The sequence below is a fragment of the Micropterus dolomieu genome, linkage group LG14 (genome assembly GCF_021292245.1).
Source record: "Micropterus dolomieu isolate WLL.071019.BEF.003 ecotype Adirondacks linkage group LG14, ASM2129224v1, whole genome shotgun sequence".
NCBI lineage: Eukaryota > Metazoa > Chordata > Actinopteri > Centrarchiformes > Centrarchidae > Micropterus > Micropterus dolomieu.
Window position 1 is genome coordinate 11,923,179 of NC_060163.1, and position 12,286 is coordinate 11,935,464.

Below are 12,286 nucleotides of genomic sequence, written 5' to 3' on the forward strand. Positions count from 1 at the left end.
GCATACAGACATGAGAGTTGTATCAATCTTCTCACCTAACTTTTAGCACAAAAGCGAATGAGCGTTTTTCCCAGATGTGGAAATATTCCTCTAATAAAATTAGCGTCAATACACATATTTAAAGATGTGTCAATCTAGGAGTGATATTAGCTTCTAATCTGAGTTTTGATTTTGGTATTGGCTTACCTTTTTTTTTACATTTAAATTGCAGAATGTGCATTTAAACTGGATCTGACCTCCAGCACATTAACCTACCACAATCTGGTATGTTAAAAGACAAACTGTTCCTGTGGCAGTTAAGCCATTTCCAAGTGAATGGCTGCTTAGAGTTCAGTGACAAATACAAACTGCATAGTCAATTCGTCACTGCAACATTCCTCTGTGGATTAATGGCAAGGAAAATGTATTTGTGCTGACATGCTACAATTCCCAGTGGCAGATACTGCCGTGTTAAATAACTTGCCCATCAGTATTATTGGCACAATATGTTAATGGATGAAAAAAATGGGGCTTTTAGAGTGGAATCCCCCTGCATAAAAAGTCGTGCTTCACCACAAAGACTACTCAAGCCATTTGGCTATTGGAACAGATTCAGTGGTTTTAATCAAACAGTGACAGCCCAATTAGAGAAGGTAGATGGAGGGCAAAAAGAAGGGAAATTAGATTAAAAAGAGGTGGGTGAGGAATAAAGGGAGAGAAAGAGAGAGGCAGAAATGCAGGAACAGGAAGATGACAGGGTGGTCTGGTGGTTTCGGCAACGTTTTTTCAGCTTCTCCCTGTCACCGGGAGATCATCCCATGTTGAGTTGTCTCCCTTTCAAGCATGGACGCCTCTGTCAGAGTTCACAGATTAGGAAAACAGAAGTCGCTGAGAGGCTTTATTTGGCTTGGGTGTAGAGGAGGGCGCCTTGGGAGGTGAAGATAGGAGAGGGACAGCTGAGCCACTTTGTATCACAAGTGAGAGCCTTTCACGCTGCTCTAGAGAGTTGGCGTGGTGGCCCCACTAAGACTAGGAGTGAATGGAGGTTTATTGGGTTGCTTCTCTCAGATGACAGCAAGCTGAGGCCCAAACTGGTGACCTGCGGTCCCCCTCAGCCTGCTGTACAGTAATCCCTGGTGGGGTTATTAGCGGCTGCCCAGAACCATGGAGGATTTTTAATTGGCTAACAACTGGGCCACCCCCATTCTCATTACGGAGAGATGCCTTGTATGATTATAAAGGAACAGTAAGAGCAGCAATAAAGACAGAAATCCCTTTGTACACAGATTGCAAAGTTTGGGGTTGTTAGTTCACCTGAATAACATTTTAGTTCATATGTGTGTTACTCAAAGATCACATCCAGGACAATTTTCTTTGTTGATATTTTTAAACTGAAGATGTAAATAGGTGGTGAAAAATGGCCATCACAGTTTTCAAGATACCAAAGCAAAGTTCATATTTGAGAAGAAAAGTTTTGCCATTTTTTCTTGCATAAATCACTTTAACAGGCAATCGATTATCAAACGTTTTGGGGATACGTTTTCTTTCAATGGACTAATCTATTAATTGACTAACTGGTTCAGCACCGATCACACCCCTAACCATCTGCATCCTTACGCACACACACGCACACACACACGCACACACATTTTATAGGTAAATAAACCTGTCCAGATGAATCAACATGACTGACAGGCCTCAGGTAACAGGGGTCAGATATTAGTGGCCTGAATTCCACTTGATGACAGCCGTCTCTTTGGTGACGATCCTGTTGTTTGTGTAAGCTCGCATGTGTGTGCGTGTGTGTGTGTATGTGTGGGGGTGTGGGGTACTCAGAGAGTTCCTCGCTGGCATTCATTAGGGATTGGGGGGGAGGGGGGGTGGGCAGTGAGGGTCGAGGGCAGGAGGGGGTCAACTCTCACAGCTGAGGGCGTCATTAGCAGGGGGATCACTGACAAATTTTTAAAGCCCGCTTATGTCTGCTCAGAGGCTGTGTGTGTGTGTGTGTGTGTGTGTGTGTGTGTGTGTGTGTGTGTGTGTGTTTGTGTGTGTGTCTGGAAGCTTTAGTTTAGTTTAGTTTATCTTTACTCTAATACCAAAACTGTTAACCATCACCTCACTATTAGTTCAAAAGCAAACTTCGGCATCTGAACTAGTGGTCATACCTGAGCTAGTTGCTATCTGTTACTGAGATCACAATCTGATAATCCAGCCTCATAATCCAAGTACTTGTGAGGCTAAAGACGGAGCAGGATGATTCAAAAATGTTATGACAAAACACAAGTGAAATCATGTATGCCTTTCCATCTCTGTATCTGGCAGAAAGAGACGCTGCAGGGAGAAAGACCAAACGCCCAGAAGAGGAATGCAGCTGCCTCTGTGGCCCAGCCCACATGGCTGGGCCAGAGTCCGACAGCGGTTCTTTAAATCAACAGAACCTGATCCAGAACCGAACAGGAGGAGAGAAGACAGACAGCGCGAGGTGGAATATGAGATCAGGCTAGTTCTCACAGATTCATAGACAGGAAGTTGTGCTAAGCTACTGCACTGTGTATTTATGCAAACCTTACTATAAAAGCACGAGAGAAATGCTGATAGGACAAGTTGTGGTGTATTTTTCTGTTAATGAAGTGTTCTGTGAGGTCAGTAGTTTTTGGTGAGAAAATGGGAGGCGTAAGGAGGGTAAAGGACATGAGCAGGCAGAAAGTTCTGGGCAACAGTGACTCACTAGACTCAGGGTTAAACAGGGTTAATTTGTGAGACAGAGATATGTAGAATAAGAAGGGCGCTTTGTTTAATTTTCACACAGATTTTATGGCCGAACACATACAAACATTGTTGTGTTCTCTGCTGCAACAAGAAACTGTTAACTGCAGTTTATAGCACCTTGTTTGTTTTCGGTAATAACAAGTGAAGAGAAAAACAGAGAGAAAGTTCAAATGTGATGCTGAGTATGAGCCAGTGTTCTTCTATAGTAAATGAAAAACAAAACAGTTCAACTTTTAGGTGATTGAACTTCAAATGGCATTCTAAAAATCTGATTTGAAAATTTACAGTATATGTATTTTTTTCTTAAGGGCTTCAGTCCAGAATAACTGTTTCACAAATAAAAAATATAGCTGTGAACTTATGAAGGCAGAAGAAGTTACTGTAACTGGCAGAGGGATGGACTTGGGAGTGAAAGGACAAGAGTTCAAAAATATATAGCCTTCTATGTCAAAATGTGATCTCCTTTCAAATACAAGAAATATTTCCTCTACATGTGTTGTCAAGATGCGCCTGAGAAAGAGATGACACCCACAGCCTTGTGATTGTGGGCAGAGCTTCAGATTCTGTCTCAAAGTTTGTCACTGGATGAAGGCCGTGAAGCGGGGTTACAGAGATGACAAAGATTTGCAAAAAATGCTGAGAGGTTAAAGTTCCCGAAGTGCACTGTTTTGTGTATGTGTGGGTGGACTGAGGGCTCCTTGATTGAATATTTCCCATGGACCTTATATAACCCTGACCGCAGCTTTGCAGCAGTGTGGTTGTTCAGCGGTGGTTGGGGAGAGGCAGGTGAGGTGTTCCTGGATATGAGAGGAAGTAGCTCGTTTGGAGGGATGGAAGGATTTAAGGAGAGGAGAGGTGAGCACTCCTTCAAAGTCCTTTGAAGGCTGGCTGCGGTAGGCAGAGCCGCGGTTTTCCCAAAAAGCCCCCCTAACAGGAAAACAGTCTTTTTTTCCATTGCACAAGAGCAACCTCTACCCCACAGCCGAAAGCAAGGACCCGCTTTGAACTCACAGGGGAAAAAAAACCACAAATCATTTTATTAAGTGCTTGGAATACTCACACGGTTGCGTACATTACACTTAAAGACGCGTTGTTGACGGACAAACACATGCTCTCTAGTAGTTTTCATTCCCAGTATGTGCCCACACTCACACATGAAGACACATTGTAAAGGATGCCAAAGCTTGTGACTCATCAGACAACTCCCTTTCCCCTCTTCCCTTGTTCCTCTCCTTCCTATCTACTCCTCTGATCATTTTCCCTAAACGGCCATGTGAACATGTACCAGGTGACCTTTGCCTAAAGGTCAGAGGTCAGCGGTCTCCCAGGGAAAAGAGGAAACAACCTAAATGTCTGTCTTACAGCTTGACTGATGTTAACACAACATCCAAATTGTCCAATTTAAACAACAAATAAATAATTTGTCCATACCCTCTGGATTGACACACAAGTGTTTTCTGATTTGATGCCCCTATTGCCAGTTTTCAGACACTACCGAAAGGAGAGATGATGTGACACTTTACATTATGCATCTATTGCTCATTACTCCTTTCGACTTGCCAAACTCTGACAATATGCAGGCACCAACAGTAACCACAGCTGGAGCTGCTCTGTCCAGCTGTAAGTTAGTGGGTTGAAGCTGTGGCTGTGGATATGTTTATTGCTTGGACGACGACTGCATTTGTGGTTGAATCCATGATGCTATTGATATGGTTGTGGTAGCTGTAGTTTAACTACTCGTACTATTCGTACCTATTAACATTAGCCAAGAATGTATCATTAAGCCACCCAGCTACATTAGTAATTAACAACCATATTTAGCTGCATTGATACAGAAGTACGCCTGAGCCAGCCATGGATGACGCAGTGCCCACTCACTCTGCAGTCACAACCATTACATAATACATAACACTTTATCATAATACAGCTCAGCCTTTCTCTATGGATCAGAGGGAATTAAAAACGTATTGCAAGGTAACGCAAAATATCGCGAGGGAACACAATACTTCATGCGTGGGAGCGCAAAATTTAGGGCAGGGTTGCAGAAAAAGCTCCGTACAAACACAGGGAATAGATCATGGCTTGGGGTAAAATAAGTAGCCTACTTCAAGGTAAGGGGAGCTTTGTCGGCATCATTACAGTAGAAACAATAACTGATGACGACTGATGCTTTCAATCTTCTTGGGAGGAAATTCACAGTTAACAGGTTAGCATGCTAGCAAAGAGCTGGTTCAACTTGATAGCAGTATACAGCTGTTTTAACAGTGAGTTACTTTGCCCTCACATGCTGTATATCTGTCAATGAGATGAGCAGAATTAAGCTAGTAGCTAGCATACATGGTTGTCAAAGCATTGGGAGAGAACATCCAGTCCACTATCAATTAGTTAACAATGATCACAGACAGAAAGTAAATAAATGTAGTTCCTTTGGAAAAACCAGTCCATCAGGTCTGAGAACTCTGCCATCAATACAGAAAATATCTAATGTGTGTATCCAAGTCAGATAAGCGTACTGATAGGCACTAAGTGGGCACAGACACACATGCGGACCTCACACACACATATCCCTCCGCATCTGGAGGAAATGTGTGGCTGACACATGCAGGCCTAGCAGGGTGCAGGGAGTGGCAGGATGAAGTATGTGAATCTTTGCCCCTGGATCCTCTTCCCACAGTGAAAGACATCTTGGGTGTTACGCTGACGAATGACAGGTATTTTAACAGGAAAGGTAAGAACACACACACACACACACACACACACACACACACACACACAATTTGTCACTAAGAGAGAAAACACACAGCCACTTAATTCAGTAGTAAGACAGCCTTTAGACTTCATTCTCACCTCTAAAGCAGAGACAATGAATGTGTGGGTACGATCACACCCCATCCATGTCCAGGTCTAAATAGGAATTTATCAGGGATGGAAATGATCTAGGAGGAAAAGAATATCACATTTCTACATGTGAAATTCTGCACGGCATCAAAACACAATATTAATCTGCCATTCAATGAAATCTTAGTGTTATAATCACTGTGGAATCAGGTGCTGGAGCCTGATATGGTAGCCTGTAACAAACAGCTGTCATATGAAAAGTGATCGTTCTGATCTCGGAGTCAATTGACAGCTTTACCAGCAGGATCATGGCTGAGTAGATTTAATCAGCTCAAGGTCATATGTTCAAAACGAAGATGGACTCAAGGAGGGGATGGATGGTTAGACCCAGCAAAAACAGAAAAGGAGGGACTTACAGAAAGAGAGATCAATAATTGCTTCATCCCGTCAAACTGCTGAAGCCGTGAGCCAAGATTTCTGAAGGTTCCTGCTTTTCGAGGCACAAGAAAACGATCTACTTAATGTTACTGCAGCTTTCTCCATCTCCATCTAGCCGCTTTTCTCTGGGGTTCATAAATACCACACACAAGTGCACACTCACACTCCCAGGAGTGACTAAAACCTGCACTATGTTGCTTTGGATTAGCTTCCACATCATGTGCCTTCAGCTGCTCCTGGCTCTACCTCCCTCGCTGTTATTGATGGAAGAAGGGTGTGATGCAATTAAATAATGATGATTAATTTGCAAAAACAGGGGAGCGATGGCCATGCTCCAGATGAACAGCAGAGCACCTCTCTTCACCGGACACATTCAACTCAAACATTTCCCCTAGTTACTTTCTCTCTGACCTCAGTGCAGAGTGAGGATTCAGAGGCCTTCTTCATGGACTGATTCCAGTCATTTGTGGTGAGAGTGAGAAGTAGGTCATGTGCCTGACACTGTTTCAGTGTGCAATAGGGGCATACTTTAAGTCTGTTGAAGCAGTTAAGATAAGCAACCTGTATGTGACTCTCGCTTTCACTTCCAGGCTGGTTGCTGCTAATGAGCAGAGGAGAGCCACTAAAAGAAGGTGGTGCTCATCATTATCGTTGCTATTGTTTCCTGTCACACCTGGCCAAAATGGGAGTCAAATAAAGCTTATCAACATTTTCATTTTCAACAAACCACAGGGAAGACATAAGTTAAAGCTACCTGACATTGTTCTTGTACCTTTCTCTTGTTCTCCAGAATTCAGTGAGATCAATCTTCAATAATGACAAATAATAAAATAAAATCATATAAATGTTGGTCAATATGCACGTGGTGGCGTCAACGCGAAAAGGGAAAATATTAGAAGTGACAAACGCATTGGTAGACTTGGCGAAGGCAGTGCCGAGGAAGACGGGAACCGAGAAGCGCGCTGCTTGCTTTGGCATGCGCACTTGGCTCTGATTCCAAGTCTCTAGTAAAGCTCACTAGCTCCATATAGCCCACCTCTTGTGCTTAGTATTAAATCCTCGGCGCGGGCTGTTTTTCTCGCTTTTTTTGCTGCGACCCACGGGCCAGTTGTAAACTGAGGAGGCTGGCTGACACCTGTCTGTTCTGTCCGCCGCTCTGTTCCAGCGCGCCACGCTAATTCAGCGATCCAAGCACATACTTACTGTCACACACGACCTCCGCCTATAATAAAGTAATGACAGTCATTGGCCTCATTTAAAACAAATGGCAGATAATAGACAGCCCGCCACAGCACGCGCTGTGAGTCTTTCACTTCTTTTCTAAGAGAATAAGTGGTGCGTAAAATTGAAATCTGCTCTCCAAAAAATCACGAACACGCCGGATGTGAAATAAACAGGCACAGTGACCTGCAAGTTCAACTTACCCCAGTGTCAAGTCGTGAATGTTGCTGTCTTTGAATTTAAAAAGGACATCCCCTGAGATCCACACCAATTAGCCTTTAGGTTCTCTTCCGTCAGAAATTGTCCTCTCCAAAAGTGTCTCGTGTTTCTCACACTCGCCTCGTTAAAATATTAAAGACAAGAAAAACGCGTGCAACACAGTCGATAATGAGGAGACACCGAAAGGAGGTAGACTACTGCACCCATCCGCGCACGAAGCTCAGCCCAATTGAAAACCGTCCAGTACATCCATAGGTTGTACAGCAAACCCAGGGTAGGCTACTCCCCATTAAAATCAAACCCAGATTTTCCCAACCGTGTATGCGAGAGAGAGAGAGAGAGAGAGAGAGAGAGAGAGAGAGAGAGGAAGAGAGCAAGCGAGCGAGGGAGAGAGAGAAGCCAACTGTGTTTTGGTAACTTGTTACGTGTCATTTTACCTGTTATTTGGTGGTGCGCAAAATTTAGTTGTGTAGACAAAATAACGAGCGAACGAAAATCTACACTTGACCAAACTACCACTTGGTTCAAGATTTTTTTTCCCTCCCCTCAAACAACACAACTGGTCTCACTTTTACAACAAATACCTCCGCCGCTTTACGGACTGATTCTTACTGCGCTGCCTGCTCTAAATGCCCCATGGCTCGCTGTGTTCACAGGCAGCCATATGGAGGTCGTAATGAGAACACAACGTTGAAACTGTTGAAACGGAGTAGGCCTGGCGGGGCTCCGGGGCCCACAGAAACAAGAGGCAGATGCAGAATGTTATAATTTATTAATCCTAGTAATAGTCCAACACATGCTGGATTTATTAGCGTATGCCCGTGCGTCAAGGCACGAAAATGTTAGCGTTTTGATGGCTTTATTAATATGTAATAATAAAAGTAGCATCAAATTAAACATATTATGGTATTGACTCCTGGTTGCATCATGACGATGGTCTATTGTGTGTGTGGGTAGAGAGAAACGTTCGATTTGGCACAGAAAATGTGGCCCTGCACCCTCGGCCACAACAGCACCACATTAACTCATTAACTGTATTCATATGGATTTATACCTTCTCTTAGCGTGTAGGTTAAAGAGCAACAGCTACATTTGTCGTGAGTATAATTTTATACAGCCCATCAGTGGTGAATGGGCGTAAAAGTACACTGGAGAGGTCACCGGTTTCCAGTGTTAAGACAATCACTATTGATTACTATTTCAATGGTAATCAAGTGTGATGTGATGACTCATAGTAATATTGACTATAAATGTGGTTTTTGATTTGTCTGTTAGAACTTCCAAATTGTCTCTGCAAATCACATTTGAGCCCTAGAAGTATTTATGCTGTAAAGACTTACATATGTATGTTAAACCAGCCAGGCAGAGCAGCGAGGACGGCCACATTCCGTTTTATAATTCCAGTTAATTTATAGGCGACAGCCCGCGTGTTGCTCTGTGGTAGCCTATTGCAGGTGCAGCCTGCCTACCAGCGGGTCATTATTCTAGCATCACGACCGATCAAATCCCGAGCACCTCCCGGCTCCGCTATAAGCTGATCAACATTCCTCCTGTATTTACTGTACCATCCTCTGGGGGGAACAGCCCGGCCCGGCTCTGCTCGGCTCGGCTCGGCCCGGGACCGAGGTGCGCTTTTGGTGCCTTTATTCCAGTAATTCATCTCAAACAAAGACCGTTTAAATATGCATTCAAACCCACGGATAATTGAAAATAATAAGCATTAATCCCAAACCTGTTCGTGTGTGCGTGCGTGCGTGCGTGCGTGCGTGCGCGTGACGCCTTCATCAGAATACACCAGCAGCCAATACTAATTAATGATGTCAGTGAAGCAATGGGGCAGAAAAAAATTAATAAGACACTGCCAATTAATGGGTTTAAACACCAGAGGGTAAACTGGTGCCAGCGTCATCAAAGACAGGCTAAAATCAATTAAATTAAATCAAACTCGAGCAGGAAACATGACCAGTTAACGTGCAGTAAAATCATTACAGCACTTTTTTGCGCGTGGAAACCTGACACATTATCTACCACTAGCCTCTATTTATTGTTATTAGCCTACTTCTTCTGCTCTTCTGGCCTCCTGTCCAATTATTTTATTCTTTCATTTGTCCCAGTTCTTCATCTGAAATTCTCCTCTCCTTGACGATTTTCCGGGTGGATCAGACTCCTAAACCAACAGGAGTCCAAATTACTTTTAAAATGAATCTTTAATATTCCCTACTATTTTTTTCAATGTTCCCTGCCCTTTATTTTTATTCTCCTTTATGAATATTCTCTCTCAGTGAGGGAATGTCGTTGTAGACACACTTTTATTGTTTGCTTTCCTATGTTTTCTATTAAAATGGTTGAGTTTAACTGAGACATTTGAGAAAGCGGGCCAGTAAATAGAGAAATTGGAAGAATCACAGCAGGCTTTCAGTGATTCGGTCCAACAGAGTTTCTTGGAATTGAACAAAATACTCTGAGTCTATAGTTAGAAGACAACAAAGTGGAAAATTCTGCTGTCAGCTTTAACCCTCACTACACATAAACTGTGTCTATTTCCACAGTGACAATGTCATACATTTGAGGGCCAGTTTGGACACATTTCTGTGAAAAAAAGGAGCCGCCACATAGGCACTAATCTAGGTAGATTATCTCTCCAATTACAACTGGGAGAGATTGAACTGCCTTAAAGACAGAATGAAAGAAAGCAAGACTAACAACAGGCAACACACTCACTTGCTGTCAGATGGGATTCAAGCTGGGAGCTCTCCTCGGTCCTTTAGAGTTGTTGCACTTGGATCAGTCTCCTGATTTTGTCTGCAAAACAAGCCTCAGTGGTCTGTCTGCTCAAAGCCCGGGGCTCTTAGCGCTGGGTTCCCTGCGGCGGACACCCTGCGAAAATGTCAGCCTCCGGCTTTTTCCTCGCTTCATTTTTTGGCACCCCTGCTGTTGGGCGCCTCTGCTGTTGGGCGCAAGGAGAGATGCTTACCTTGTCCAGAGGGAACCCCCCCACCTGGTTTTCAGTGGTGGGAGGGCGCCCTCTTGTGGCTGAGCACTTGTTATGCACAGTCGGGTTCCTCACCAGGGATCCACCCACATACAGTAGCTCCCAGATTTATATTTCTGTTAGCCCGAATTCATTGTCGTTCGTGTACACATAATAGTAGAAGAAGAGAGACCACTTATAAAAGAAGATTAAGCAACGTTATAAGCCATGTCAGACCTTTGGTAATGCAGACATTTTGAATTGTCATGGCTAGAAAAGCTCAGGTGAATCCTAATAACATTTATGATTCTCTGTTCCATTTAGTTGTCCCAGTAAGCCCTGCAACTGAGCCAGCATACACAATGGAGGGCTGATACTAAAACACTTAAATGGAATGCAGCCATCATTAATGCTATCAGTTACACCTGTGTTTGATAACTCAAAATGCTTGCTCTGAGAAAGATCTGTAGCCATGTAATAAAAAATAAACTATGTAACCGTGCACTTTCTATACTGAATGTTAAAGAGTCACTGTCATTCCATAATATGGACCAATTATCACTTGGTAATAAAAAATGTTCCTGATCAATTGATCAGACTATGTAATCACATTTCATATGCACTTTTCATGTGTATTTGTCACACTCATAGACAATTAAGTTGGAGAACACACTGTGCTTAGTTTGGTTTCCTGCTTGCAGTTACAGCAATGATTAATGTTCCTGCCAAACATCTTTGCCCTGTGTCTGATATGAAAGTCGTCGGTATACTTTTTTGGTTAAAATGGGAGGAGGTCAAAAGAGAGAGAGAGAGAGAGCACTGAGGGCACTTCAAAATGACATTGAGGTCCCATGTAAAAATAAACAGGTTGAGCCTCTCTCAGCACACCCCCTGTTTATAACGACAGCCGCTTGGGGAACCCTGCCTGTTTACTTTCCCTCTGCAGACTCATCTTGAGTCAGGACGGCATGTTGGCGTTATTGTATACATCCTCTCACACACTCACTCGCTCAGGGCTCAGCTGCCACTCCACTTCAAAGTCCCGGGGCCTGAGTGGGAACGGAAGAGATATTAATGGCTATAATACCAGCATGTCCCTGTGCAGTGTGTATGTGTGTGTGTGTGTGCAGGCATAGAGTCTCTCTGTGTCTCCCTCTGTGTCACACACACACACATGCACACACTTCCATTGCTTGGGGTGTGCGGTATCAACATGTCAACATTAAGGAAAGAGAACTATCAATAGCTCTTCTGCCAGTATTATTGTCCCATCCATCATTTTGACATCACACCACTGAAGGTGGTCTCTTCCCAGCTCACAGTGATGACTCAACCGCAGAGAGTTTTTAAATGAGGATACCTTGAGGCCGCAGCTAGGAATCTGCAGTAACCCAATCTGCACTCCTGAAGACTCTGAGGATGTGTGCCGGCCTCAGTGTGTGCGTGTGGGAGGGGGATACTGTTGACTTTCTGTGGGATTATTTTTGGGTTAGCTGCTAACATTTGACAGCAGTGACTGTCCAGGATGATGGTGGGAAATTGGCTTTCCCACTTGGCATGTAGTGCATGTGTGATTAACCCACAGAGAACCTTTTTTTTCTACATGGTATGTATGTGTGTTTTACATACATGTATGCATGTCTGTATATTGAGGAAGGGGTTCAGGTACCTCTCTGGTGGTATTTAGACCCTTCATTTGTGTGGAATCCAGCATCATTATCCCAAAGTGTTGCCAGCTGGAAGTGCTTGGGAGTTCCCATTTGAACTCTATGTGTGTTCTGAAGATGTAGAGAGAGCAAGGGAGCTGAAACGCTAATGAAAGCTTACGTCCCAGTTCTCATTCCGCCTTGA

General features: G+C 43.6%; 1 protein-coding gene across 2 annotated transcripts in view; it reads right to left on the reverse strand.

Moving 5' to 3' along the window:
• The window catches only part of ntn2 (netrin 2), a 43,525-nt gene extending 33,268 nt beyond the window's left edge, over positions 1–10,257 (reverse strand). Inside the window, exon 1 of one of the 2 annotated variants that reach the window (XM_046069661.1) lies at positions 10,186–10,257. The gene's annotated coding sequence lies outside the window, so the exon portion shown is untranslated. Of the gene's footprint in view, positions 1–7,448; positions 7,713–10,185 lie in introns of those variants that run through there. The other variant, XM_046069660.1, reaches the window with a different exon arrangement.
• Positions 10,258–12,286: the final 2,029 nt, after the last annotated feature.